The sequence below is a fragment of the Castanea sativa genome, chromosome 5 (genome assembly GCF_040712315.1).
Source record: "Castanea sativa cultivar Marrone di Chiusa Pesio chromosome 5, ASM4071231v1".
Taxonomy (NCBI): Eukaryota; Viridiplantae; Streptophyta; class Magnoliopsida; order Fagales; family Fagaceae; genus Castanea; species Castanea sativa.
Genome location: NC_134017.1, coordinates 46,587,212 through 46,598,311, shown reverse-complemented (window position 1 = coordinate 46,598,311; position 11,100 = coordinate 46,587,212).

Here is an 11,100-nt window from a genome sequence, read left to right as displayed (position 1 = left end):
TACTTTATGAACCTTTGTTTTTCCTGCAATATTTGTCTCTAATTGGCTGTAGTTACTATTTTTTCCTTTGTTGAAAGGTTAGATTGATGATGCTTCTAAGGGTGAACACCCATACTTTAACAAAAGCTAATAGTAATAAAATGTTGTTAATTTAAATAAATCAAGCTCGTGTAAACAGTGAGAAAAATAACTATGTGTTGGTACTAAAAACTGCCTAATCAACAGGAATGTCTAAGTCCTTAGAGGCAAGCAAAACACTTAGTAGAAAAAATGGGGTGTTTGAGGTCTATCATTTTAAGAGTACCTTATGAGTGTACCTTCAAAGTCTTTTGACCAAAACCCAAGGTGAGTCCTCATTTTTTCATGGTGATGCATATGCCGAGGTCCCATCTTTGGTGAAATTGTGAAGTGTTATTTAACTCAAGGCATGTGGTCCGAGGGACCAGGCATGGCCGAGGTCCTGCTTGGTATTCTTATGATCAAAGAAATGTTAATTTACCCAAGGCATGTGGTTCAAGAAGCCGGACATAACCAATGTTCTGTTTAACACTTGAACAAACAATGAAGAATATTAATTTACCCAAGGTATATGATTGGAGGAGTCAAGCATGACCAAGGTTCTGTTTAATATTCAAACAAGCAACGGAGAGTATTAATTTACCCAAGGCAAGTAGTCTGAGGGACCAGGCATAACCAAGGTTCTGTTTAACATTTAAGCAAATAACCAAGAATATTAATTTACCCAAGGTATGTGGTCTGAGGAGCCAGACATGACCAGGATTCTGTTTAATATTCAAACAAGTGATGGAGAGTATTAATTTACCAAAAGAATGTGGTCCGTGGGACCAGGCATAACCAAGAATCTGTTTAACACTTAAGTAAATAACCAAGAATATTAATTTACCTAAGGAATGTGGTTCGAGAAGCCAGACATGATTAAGGTTCTGTTTAATATTCAAACACGTAATGGAGAGTATTAATTTACATAAGGCATGTGGTCTGAGGGACCAGGCAGAACCAATATTCTATTTAACACTTAAGCAAATAACCAAGAATATTAATTTACCCAAGGTATGTGGTTCGAGGAGCTAGGCATGACCAAGGTTTTGTTTAATATTCAAACGAATAACCAAGCCAACACATAACTCTAACAAAAACATGGTAGGAATTCCTTTCATTAATAACAATACCTTCACAGGTTATTTACATTCCAGGGGCATGGTACAACATTTTTGTCCAAATCTTCTAGGAAGTATGCACCTATACCAGCTACCGAGGTGATACGGTATGACCCTTACCAATTGGGCCCTAACTTTCCCCATGTTGAGTTTTTTGCAGAACCTACAACCTTTCTCAATACTAGGTCTCCAGGGGCTAATGGTCTTAACTTTACACCAGAGTCATACCCCTGTTTGAGCTTCTATTGATAGTATGCCAATTGAACCATGACATTTTCTCTCCATTCTTCAACTAAATCCAGGCTCTTTCCCAGTAGGTTGTCATTGCTGTTTGGAGTGAATAAGCTGTCCTTAGCATTAGGAATCCAGTCTCAAGAGGAATCACAGCCTTAGCCCCATAAGTCATTGAGAAAGGTGTTTCCCTTGTCGACCTACGAGGGGTAGTCTAGTATGTTCAAAGGATATGTGGTAGTTCTTCTACCCATTTACCATTTGCATCGTCCAACCTCTTCTTGAGTCCATTCACTATGACTTTATTGGTAGCCTCCGTCTGTCCATTCCTTTGTGGATAAGCCGGAGTTGAGTACCCATTCTTGATCCCCAGTTCGCAACAATACCTTCTGAAAGCTTTTCTATCAAACTAAAGTCCATTGTCCTAGATGAGCGTGTGAGGAATCTCAAATCGAGTGACAATATTCTTCCACACAAACCTCTTGGCATCTACGTCCCTAATATTCACTAGTGGCTCCGCTTCAACCCATTTGGTGAAGTAGTTAGTGCCAACCAAAAGCCATCTCTTATTCCCTGCTACTTTAGGGAAGGGCTCTACAATATTCAAGCCCCATTGAGCAAAAGGCCAGGGACTAGACAGAGGGTTGAGCACACCCCTTGGCTGATGAATGTTTGGAGCAAATCTCTGGCACTGGTCGCACTTCTTCACGTAATCTTGTGCTTCCTTTTGCATATTTGGCTACCAATATCTCTGAGTAAGGGCCCTATGAGATAATGATTTGCCTCCCGTATGACTCCCACAAATCCCCTCATGTAACTCTTCCAAGAGTGGTTCCACTGCTCAGGGTGGATGCATAGCAGATATGGTCTGGAGAAAGAGCATGTGTACAAATTTCGATCCTCGGACAACCAAAACCAAGGAGCTTTTCTCCGCACCTTATCGGCCTCCACCTTCTCCTTAGGAAGGATGTTGTCCTTAAGAAACAGCACAATAGGATCCATCCAACTAGGCCCTGCCTTAACCCGATGAATCTGAGCCTTCTCCCTCTTCGAATTAGTGGGTTTACACAAATCCTCGACTAGGATAACTTGAGGCAAGCTCTGAGCCGAGGAGGTTGTGAGAGTGGCAAGAGAGTCTGCGTGTGTGTTTTTGCTTCTAGGAATCTGCTATAAGGCGAAAGACTTGAACCTTAATTGCGGGTGCCTGACTTGACTCAAATATCCTTGCATCCTCAAATCCTTGGCTTTCAATTCTCCATTTACCTGGCCAACAACCAACCTTAAATTTGCAAACACCTCTACTGCTCTTCCTCCCATTTTCTAAACCATATTCATCCCAAACAGTAGAGCCTCATACTCGGCCTTATTGTTTGTGGATGAAAAGCCTAACCTCAAGGATTTCTCAATAGTCATCTTCTTAAGAGATACCACAACCAGCCCTACTCCAAATCCCCTTTAATTAACTGCGCCATCAACGTATACCCTCCAAGTGAGAGGTTCTTGCAAGGACACCATCCCAACTGATTTTCCATCCATATTCTTCTTTTCCCCTTCCTCTTTCAATAGAGATTCAGCAAACTTGGCTACCAGATTTGCGAGGACCTGGCCTTTAACAAAGGTGTGAAGCATATACTTGATATTAAAGGCCCCTAGGATTGTCCCTCATTTGGCAATCTTTCCTATGTAATCAGCTCTCCGAAGCAGGGATTGAAAAGGAAGTTAGGTCAAAACGACAACTATGTGAGCTTGGAAATAATGAGGGAGCTTATGTGCAACATGCACCACTGCCAAAATGGCCTTCTCCAGTGGTAGGTAATGAACCTCTGCTTCATGCAATGACTTGCTTACATAATAAACTGGTTTCTGCATCCCGTTGTCAACTCATATCAGCACTAAGCTCATTGCATGGGAGGCTACAACAATGTAAGCATATAGTTACTCTTCTTCCTCGAGCTTGGACATAATATGTGGCCGAGAAAGGTACTCTTTTAACTGCTGGAAGGCCAGGGCACACTCCTTGGTCCATTCAAATCCTTTCCATTTATGTAACAATCGAAAGAAAGGCCTACACATGTCCTCTGATCGAGAGATGAATCGGTTTAGGGTAGCAGGCATCCCTGTCAACTTTTGGACTTATTTAGGATTCAGAGGAGGTTGCAAATTGTTAATTTCCTTAATCTGATCGGGGTTGACCTCAATTCCATGATGAGTGACCATGTTGCCTAGAAATTTACCTAAGCCAACGCCGAAAGAAGACTTGGAAGCATTGAGGCGCAGTTTGTTCCTCCTTAGTATTTCAAAAATATCTCCAAGGTCACCCACGTGCTCGGAAACTACCTTACTTTTCACCACCATATCATCTATATAAACCTCAAGATTTTTGCCTAGTTGTGGCTCAAACATCCTGGTCATCATTCGCTAATAAGTAGACCCTGCATTCTTTAATCCAAAGGGCATCACCTTGTAGTGGTAATTGCTAGTAGGAGTAACAAAAGATGTCTTCTCCTGATCATCCAAAGCTAATGGTATTTGGTGGTACCCTTGAAAAAAGCTCATCCGAGGATGGCCCATAGTTGCATCCACTAACTGGCCTATCCGAGGCAAGGGGAAGGGGTCCTTTGGACAAACCTTATTCAAATCTGTGAAGTCCACACATACCCGCCACTTCCCGCTTTTCTTCTTCACAACCATTGTATTGGCCAACCACTCAAGGTAAAACACCTCATTGATAGCCCTTGCCTGCTTGAACTTGGTCACTTCCTCTCTGACGGCATCAAAATGCTCCTTAAAAGAGTGCCGAGGTGGTAGCCTTTTGGGGATGGCCGATGGATTTAAGTGATGGCAAATGAAGTTTGGGTCCACCTTAGGGGCTTTAGAAGCGCCCCATGCAAACACATAAATGTTTTTCCTAAGAAATACCACCAGCTCCTCCTTCTCCCGAGGGGGCAACTGGACTCCAACCCAGAAGAACTTACCCTCATCATCACCAACAACTTTTTCTAGCTCCTCACATCTTGTCTCTCCTACCACCGTGCCCATGGTCCACCTTGGCACCTTTGATTGCTATAAACCCTGATCAGCAGCAGCCAAGGACTCACCACCGACTTGATGCCTAACTGTAGCCACTAAGCACTGCTTGGCCATAGATGGGCTTCCAACCAGCTCCTCAACCATGTCCCCCTAATAGGTACTTCACCTTCAAGTACTAGGTAGAAGGCATAGCCCCTATGGCGTGGAGCCAAGGTCTCACCACAATAGCCATATAGGGGAAGTATACGTCTACCACGATGAAGTTCACTTCCATGACCTTTGATCCTGTTTAGACAGGTAGCTTAATTTGGCCTTTCGAAAAGACAATCTTTCCATCAAACCCTATCAGAGGGGAGTCATAGTAGGCCAGGTCCTCGAGCCTCAACTTCAGCCCTTTAAATAGGTTGGGGTACATGATCTCTACATCGCTACCTTGATCCACCAGCACCTTCTTCACGTCGTACCCTCCAATCCTGAGAGTAACTACCAGGGCATTGTCATGTGGTTGCAAGGTTCCAATTTTATCCTCATTGTAAAAGCTTAAAGCTGGTCGGGCCTTAAATCTACCCCTTTTCAAATCAAGGGGCGAGTCCTTTCTAGATGGACGAACTATAGACATCACCCCGGATAGCTGAGAGCCAATCCTCCCTAGAGCAGCAGGAATGGCATTGATCGTATCCAAATGTGGTCTTGCAGAAGCATTCCTCTGAGCCCCCGACCCTGCCTGGCTACCCTATCCGTTGGGTTGGTATAGGAATTGCTTTAGCTTTCCACTTCGAACCAGCTACTCTAGGTGGCTCCACAAAGTCCTGCAGTCTTCTGTGGTGTGTTCTCACTCCTGGTGATATTGGCAATGAAGGCTTGGTTGCGCCTCATGGGGTCTCCTCCCATCTTATTTAGCCATTTAAAGTATGGTACATTCTTAATTTTTTCCGAAATTTGATGTACTAGCTCTCGGAACACCGTGTTAACCACTTGAACCACAATAGATCTAGATTACCCAGCAAAATCTCTCCGAGGATGGTTATTATTGTATCTGTCCGACCTAAATTCCCTCCTATCCTGAGGGACCACCTTAGCCTTCCCTTTCCCTTGCTGTTGATCCTCCTCGACCTACTTGTACTTGTCAATATGGTCCATGAGCTCACGCACACTCTTAACAGGTTTCCCAGTCAAAGATTTTCTCAAACTATGCTCGGCAGGTAGGCTGACCTTGAATGTCCTTATGACCACATCATCGAAATTCCCATTTATCTCGTTGAACATCTCCTAGTATCTGTCAGAATACGTCTTCAAGGTTTCCCCCTTTTCACATAGTCATAGACAACAAGGAGTCTAAAGGTTGAGGAACTCTGCTGCAAGTTACAAACCAATAACCAAAGGCCCTTGTAAACTCCTTAAAGGAGTTAATATAACCCTCCCTCAGACCATCAAACCATCTCATCACCACGGGCCCCAAACTGGATGGGAACACCTTGCACATCAAGGTCTCATTCTTTGAGTGAACAACCATTTTTTGTTATTGAAGTGGCTAACATGCTTCACAAGGTCCGTTCTGCCATTATAAATGGTGAATGTTGGCTGAGTAAACTGTCGAGGTCCTCCCTCAATCCTACGGGTGAAAGGTGACTTAGAAATCTGATTCAAAGCCTTACTCATAGCGTCGTTGCCTAGGCCTTTGTGAGACAAACTCTTATCTCTTTGCCTACCATGGCGCTCCTCATTACATGAAAAAGACTCGCTGGGAGGAGTCCTTGATCTAGGCTGGTAGCTATTATCACTATCATCGCTAGAAGAATGGCTAGAACTTGAACGAGTTCCTCTGTGTCCTTGGCATAATCTCCTTCGCAAACGATTTATCTCCAACTGTGGGCTTCTAGTGTTTTCCTCATAAGAGATGTGACTCCCACCTCGAGATGGGCTCCTACTAGTATGTGTCGTGTGCACACTAACCTCTCGGTCCCTTCTTCGTTTAAGATTGAGAAAATGATCCTGACGTTGGGAACCAATAGACTCTTCTCGGTTAGGCCCTGAATCCACCATAGTTGAACGTTGATCTCACTAAAGCTCGAGCCTTTCCCACAGACGGCGCCAATTGTAAGGGCAAGTTTTGGGTTCTAAACCCAAGATGTGACTAGATTAAGGCCCAAAGAGCCCAACACGATGAATTTGTAGAGAGTGAGCTTAAAAACTAGGCTTCAATGGATAAAGCAACATGCACAGTGGATTAAGGATAGTAAGAAAGCAAAGAAAGTCAAACTGTGTGTAAAGAAAATCCCTCATCGGCAAAGTCCGGGGAGAGTAGTTTTTGAATAAACTTCTTTAGACTTGGTTAAAATTTCAGTTCTTGGTCGCACAGTGTCTTTTTCCACCATTTTTAGACGATCCCCTTTTTCTGGAGGATCTCTTACATTATATAGTCTCTTCTAGCTGATCTTGGTCTTCCACTTGTTGATCATGCAAGACGCTTCTCAAGTGCTTGTCCTATCAGACGCCTTTCCCAGATCTTTTGTGAGTTACAGTAACCAAGAAAGCATTGTTCAGGGATTTCCTCCACATAAATGTGGCCAGGAGGTTTGGTGAGGCGCAATAAATGTGGTGGCAGCTACCATCCCTCCAATCATGTCAGGGCCAACCCCCTCTTTGAAGTTCTTCCTCTACAGTGAGGCCTTCTCTGGTGATGTGCCATCGATGTGGCCATGGCTCACCTCCCTGGACTTGCCGTCCGAGAATATGGCATTCTCAAAGTTGCATTAGCCTCCTCGGCATTAGGTTTAACACGTGGCACTATTGCCATATTAATTTCTGTATCCCACAACAACACCACCACCAACAACAACAACAACAATAATATTAATATTAATATCAGCTCATCATCTATTTGCTTGTTCACACTTAGGCTAGCCACACACTAATTTGAAACATGGACTATGATGATATAGATTATGATGAACGATATAGCATGAGAAATATAGACAACAATTTGTTAAATAGTAATATGGATTATGATGTAACAGATTCTGATTCCAACAGTGATATAGATTATTATGATTATAATTATAATGGTAACACTAATAATTGGAAGACATTAACAGGAGATAAAATCAATCGACAAACTGATAGACACAGTAATAGTTTTTTGGACATGATTAATAAAAAATTAGAATCTTTAGAAACTATTGAAAGACCCACTTTATATACTAAAGTAAAAAGAAAAAATGATAGTTTTTTGGACCTCCTTGAAAAAATGAAAGCTTTAAATTCCAAAAGAGAATTTGAACCTCATCATAGATCACCTTTACTTAAGACCATGACAAATAATAATGAAAAGAATAGTGCTATAGAAAACTGGCATATAAATAACGGCAAAGATGATAGAAAAATAAAAGCAATGGACAGACCTATACCCATAACATATAAAAACAAAGAAAGGAAATCTGAGATAGATGACTTAAAAACACTCATGACAAAAAAGAAAGAGAATAATCTTATAGAAATAATGCAAATAGGATATGACATGGAAAGACATAATAGTGGTAAAGAAGATAGTTGCATGATGCAAAAGAAGAGGCTAGAAATAATAATGGATGGAGACAAAGAAGGCAAAGAAAAAAGAATGTTACAGAAAGGAATAGTAATTGAAAGACAAAATACTGACACCCTAAAGCTAGCCAACATAGAAACTCTTCCTAAAGAAATAGATATAAAAGAGGATATAGGAGGGAAAAACATCAAGAGAAATAGTTAACAAAGGAGGGAAAAACATTTGAAGCTCTTTCTTTATATTGATTAGGATCCCAACAAAATGTTTAGTTATAGTAAAAATTAAAGTATTAACTGCATCTTGAGAAGGCTGTCTGTAATTATAACACTTCCATCTGTTTTTCTTTTAACGGCTGTCAATATTTCATTTATGTCATCATTATTTAAATAATGATCCACCAGCCTTTCAATTGGCCAGTAAAACCGGTGACAATTAAATGAGCTATCTGGTGGTCATGTTTTCCATGGTTCTTATAAACATTAGTGAGTAAGGACATTTCATGTAAAAGGTTTATTATTTCATATTCTGACATTCCATCGATATTCCACTCATATATTAAATCTGGCGAATAAGATGAATTAACAAAAGAGTGTCTTTCTTCAAATTGTTATCATGCTCTATTAGGCTATCTTTTCTACTATTCTTTATATCTATCATATTCATTGATATGTTGGTACTTGTTGAATTATTCTTTTGCCTATTATACCAGTTATCTGTCATGGTTTTTGTTAAAGGTGATCTATGATGGGGTTCAAATTCGTTATCTGAATTTAAAGATTTTATTCTTTCATAGAGGTCCAAAAAATTAGAAAATTAAGGTCCAGTTTAGAGGTTTAATTTCCAGGTTCAAAATTAAGATCCAAAATCTAGAAAGAAGATAGCCCTCTCTCTCTCTCTTAGAAAGACTCTTGTAATCCTCATTCTCTTGTAATCTTGGAACCCTTCCTTTTAGACAGATAATCTTTTAACCTTTTAGACAGATTTTACTTTGTAATCATGTAACTCTCCAGACAGTGTTTATTTTCAAAGCTTGTATCAAAGACAGAAGTTTTCAATTTCAATCAAAGACAAAAGTTTTTATTCAAGTAAGATTTTATTAGTTTCTATTTTCATATTCCATACTCTGTTTTAACTAATAATAATAATTATAATAATAATAATAATACTATTTACAATTTCCTTGTACAAGTTTTCAAATTTTGAATTATTACATGATAGTTCATTATGAGTATCTATTGCCAATGTGGGTAGCTATGAGCCTATGACCATTTTATTTTATTAAGTTTGTCTAACATTTTAATTTTTATGCAGTTGTTATTATCTATTTGTTTTTTTTATAAAAATATTTTAAATAAATGACTAATCTCAACTCATTGGCTCCATATTAATTATTGACGAACATAACCACACTTATTCATACATAAAATTTTACATTACACCACTTAACCAATCAAATGCTTGAACAATCATTACATTTACGATTTTTTTTCTTGAATTTTTACGAACTTTATAACAAAAAGTTATTATAATATGATAAAAATACACACACATATGACAAACACTATCTATTTCCTAATTATTAAATTATATAAAATTATATTATATTTATACTGTCTACACAAACATCCACACACATCATAATTTACACAAATAATATTATAATAAAAAGCAATGCACAAAATCAATATTAGACACACTCACACACAAAATACAATTTATAATAAAGAAAGACACTTACAATTCACAAACACTTACTTTTTGCTCTTAGAGTCGGAAATACTTGTAATAAGGGTGTGCAAGATTTAAGTCAGAGTGTGCAAAAATATTTTTAAAAATAAATGAAAAAACATCCACACACATCATAATTCACACAAATAACATTATAACAAAAAGTAATGCACAAAATCAATATTAGATACACTCTCACACACATAATATAATTTATAATAAAGAAAGACACTTACTGTAAGGACACAATTCAAATTCCCAAACTCTGACTGGTGGGAGATGGGCTTGAAAGGCCTTTCTTTACAATAAATTTGTAGAGGATGGGTTTGTAATCTAGATTCCAAGGATGGTTTAGACAATCAGGGAAAGGATGGGCTTTGGGCCCAATGGGACAAATTAAAGAGTTGTTTGCAAAAGTAAGACAGCGAATTCCTCCTCGGACGAAATCCGAGGATAGTTTATAATAGTATTTCTTTGAGTTTGGATACAAATGTTGATTATCATCTACTATTGGCTCTCTCTCTTCTACTCCAAAAGTCCTCTCCCCCTTTTCTCATATGTCTTCCCTTCTATTTATACTCATTTTCTTCTCTTCATCATCTTCCACTTTTTGGTTGCAATCCTCATTCCGGATACTTGTCCCATCCATTCTTCCCTAAAGCCCGCTGGGATTAGGGACCAAGTTCCAAGCTCCATGCTCAGGTCCCATCCTTCCATCTATACAGTCAGCGTGTCAATTACAGAGCTTTTAATGTATGGGCGGTGGTAGCAGCTTTACTTTAGACATTCCACCGCTCTTTCTATTGTCTTCCACGTGTACTGTGTATTCCCATAATCGTAGGATTCTTTATAATATAACCCGGGGACACTAAACTTCTCTTCCTATGTCCTCGGCCTAATAATCCGAGGACAAATCTACTCCTCGGACGTATTTGGACATTTAGATACTCCACGATCACTTTGATGTCTTCGGATTTGGGTTTCCAGCCCAAAAGACTTCGTTGGGCCATCCTTCATAAATTACTGGGCCCAATACCCCTACAATAGCCCCTCGAGATTCTTTATTTTTTCACATCGGGAGAAAAATAGAATCTCGACTTAAAAGACCTTTTTACCCTGCAGAATCTTGGCAATATTGCTGACGGAAATAACTTCTGAATTACCCATCGCGTGTTCCCGATGCTTTGGTATGCGAAACGCCCCCGAATTAATTGTTGGCGCCTCTATGTCTCCTACGTTTCAATGATGTGACACATATCCAACGGTCGAGAGCGATTCCTGTGTTGAGGCGGGAATTCGCCCGCTTCAAAACACCTTTTGATATATAAATACTAACTTTCTTCAAAATTCTTCACACTACAGTAACCTCATAACGTACCTGCCACACTT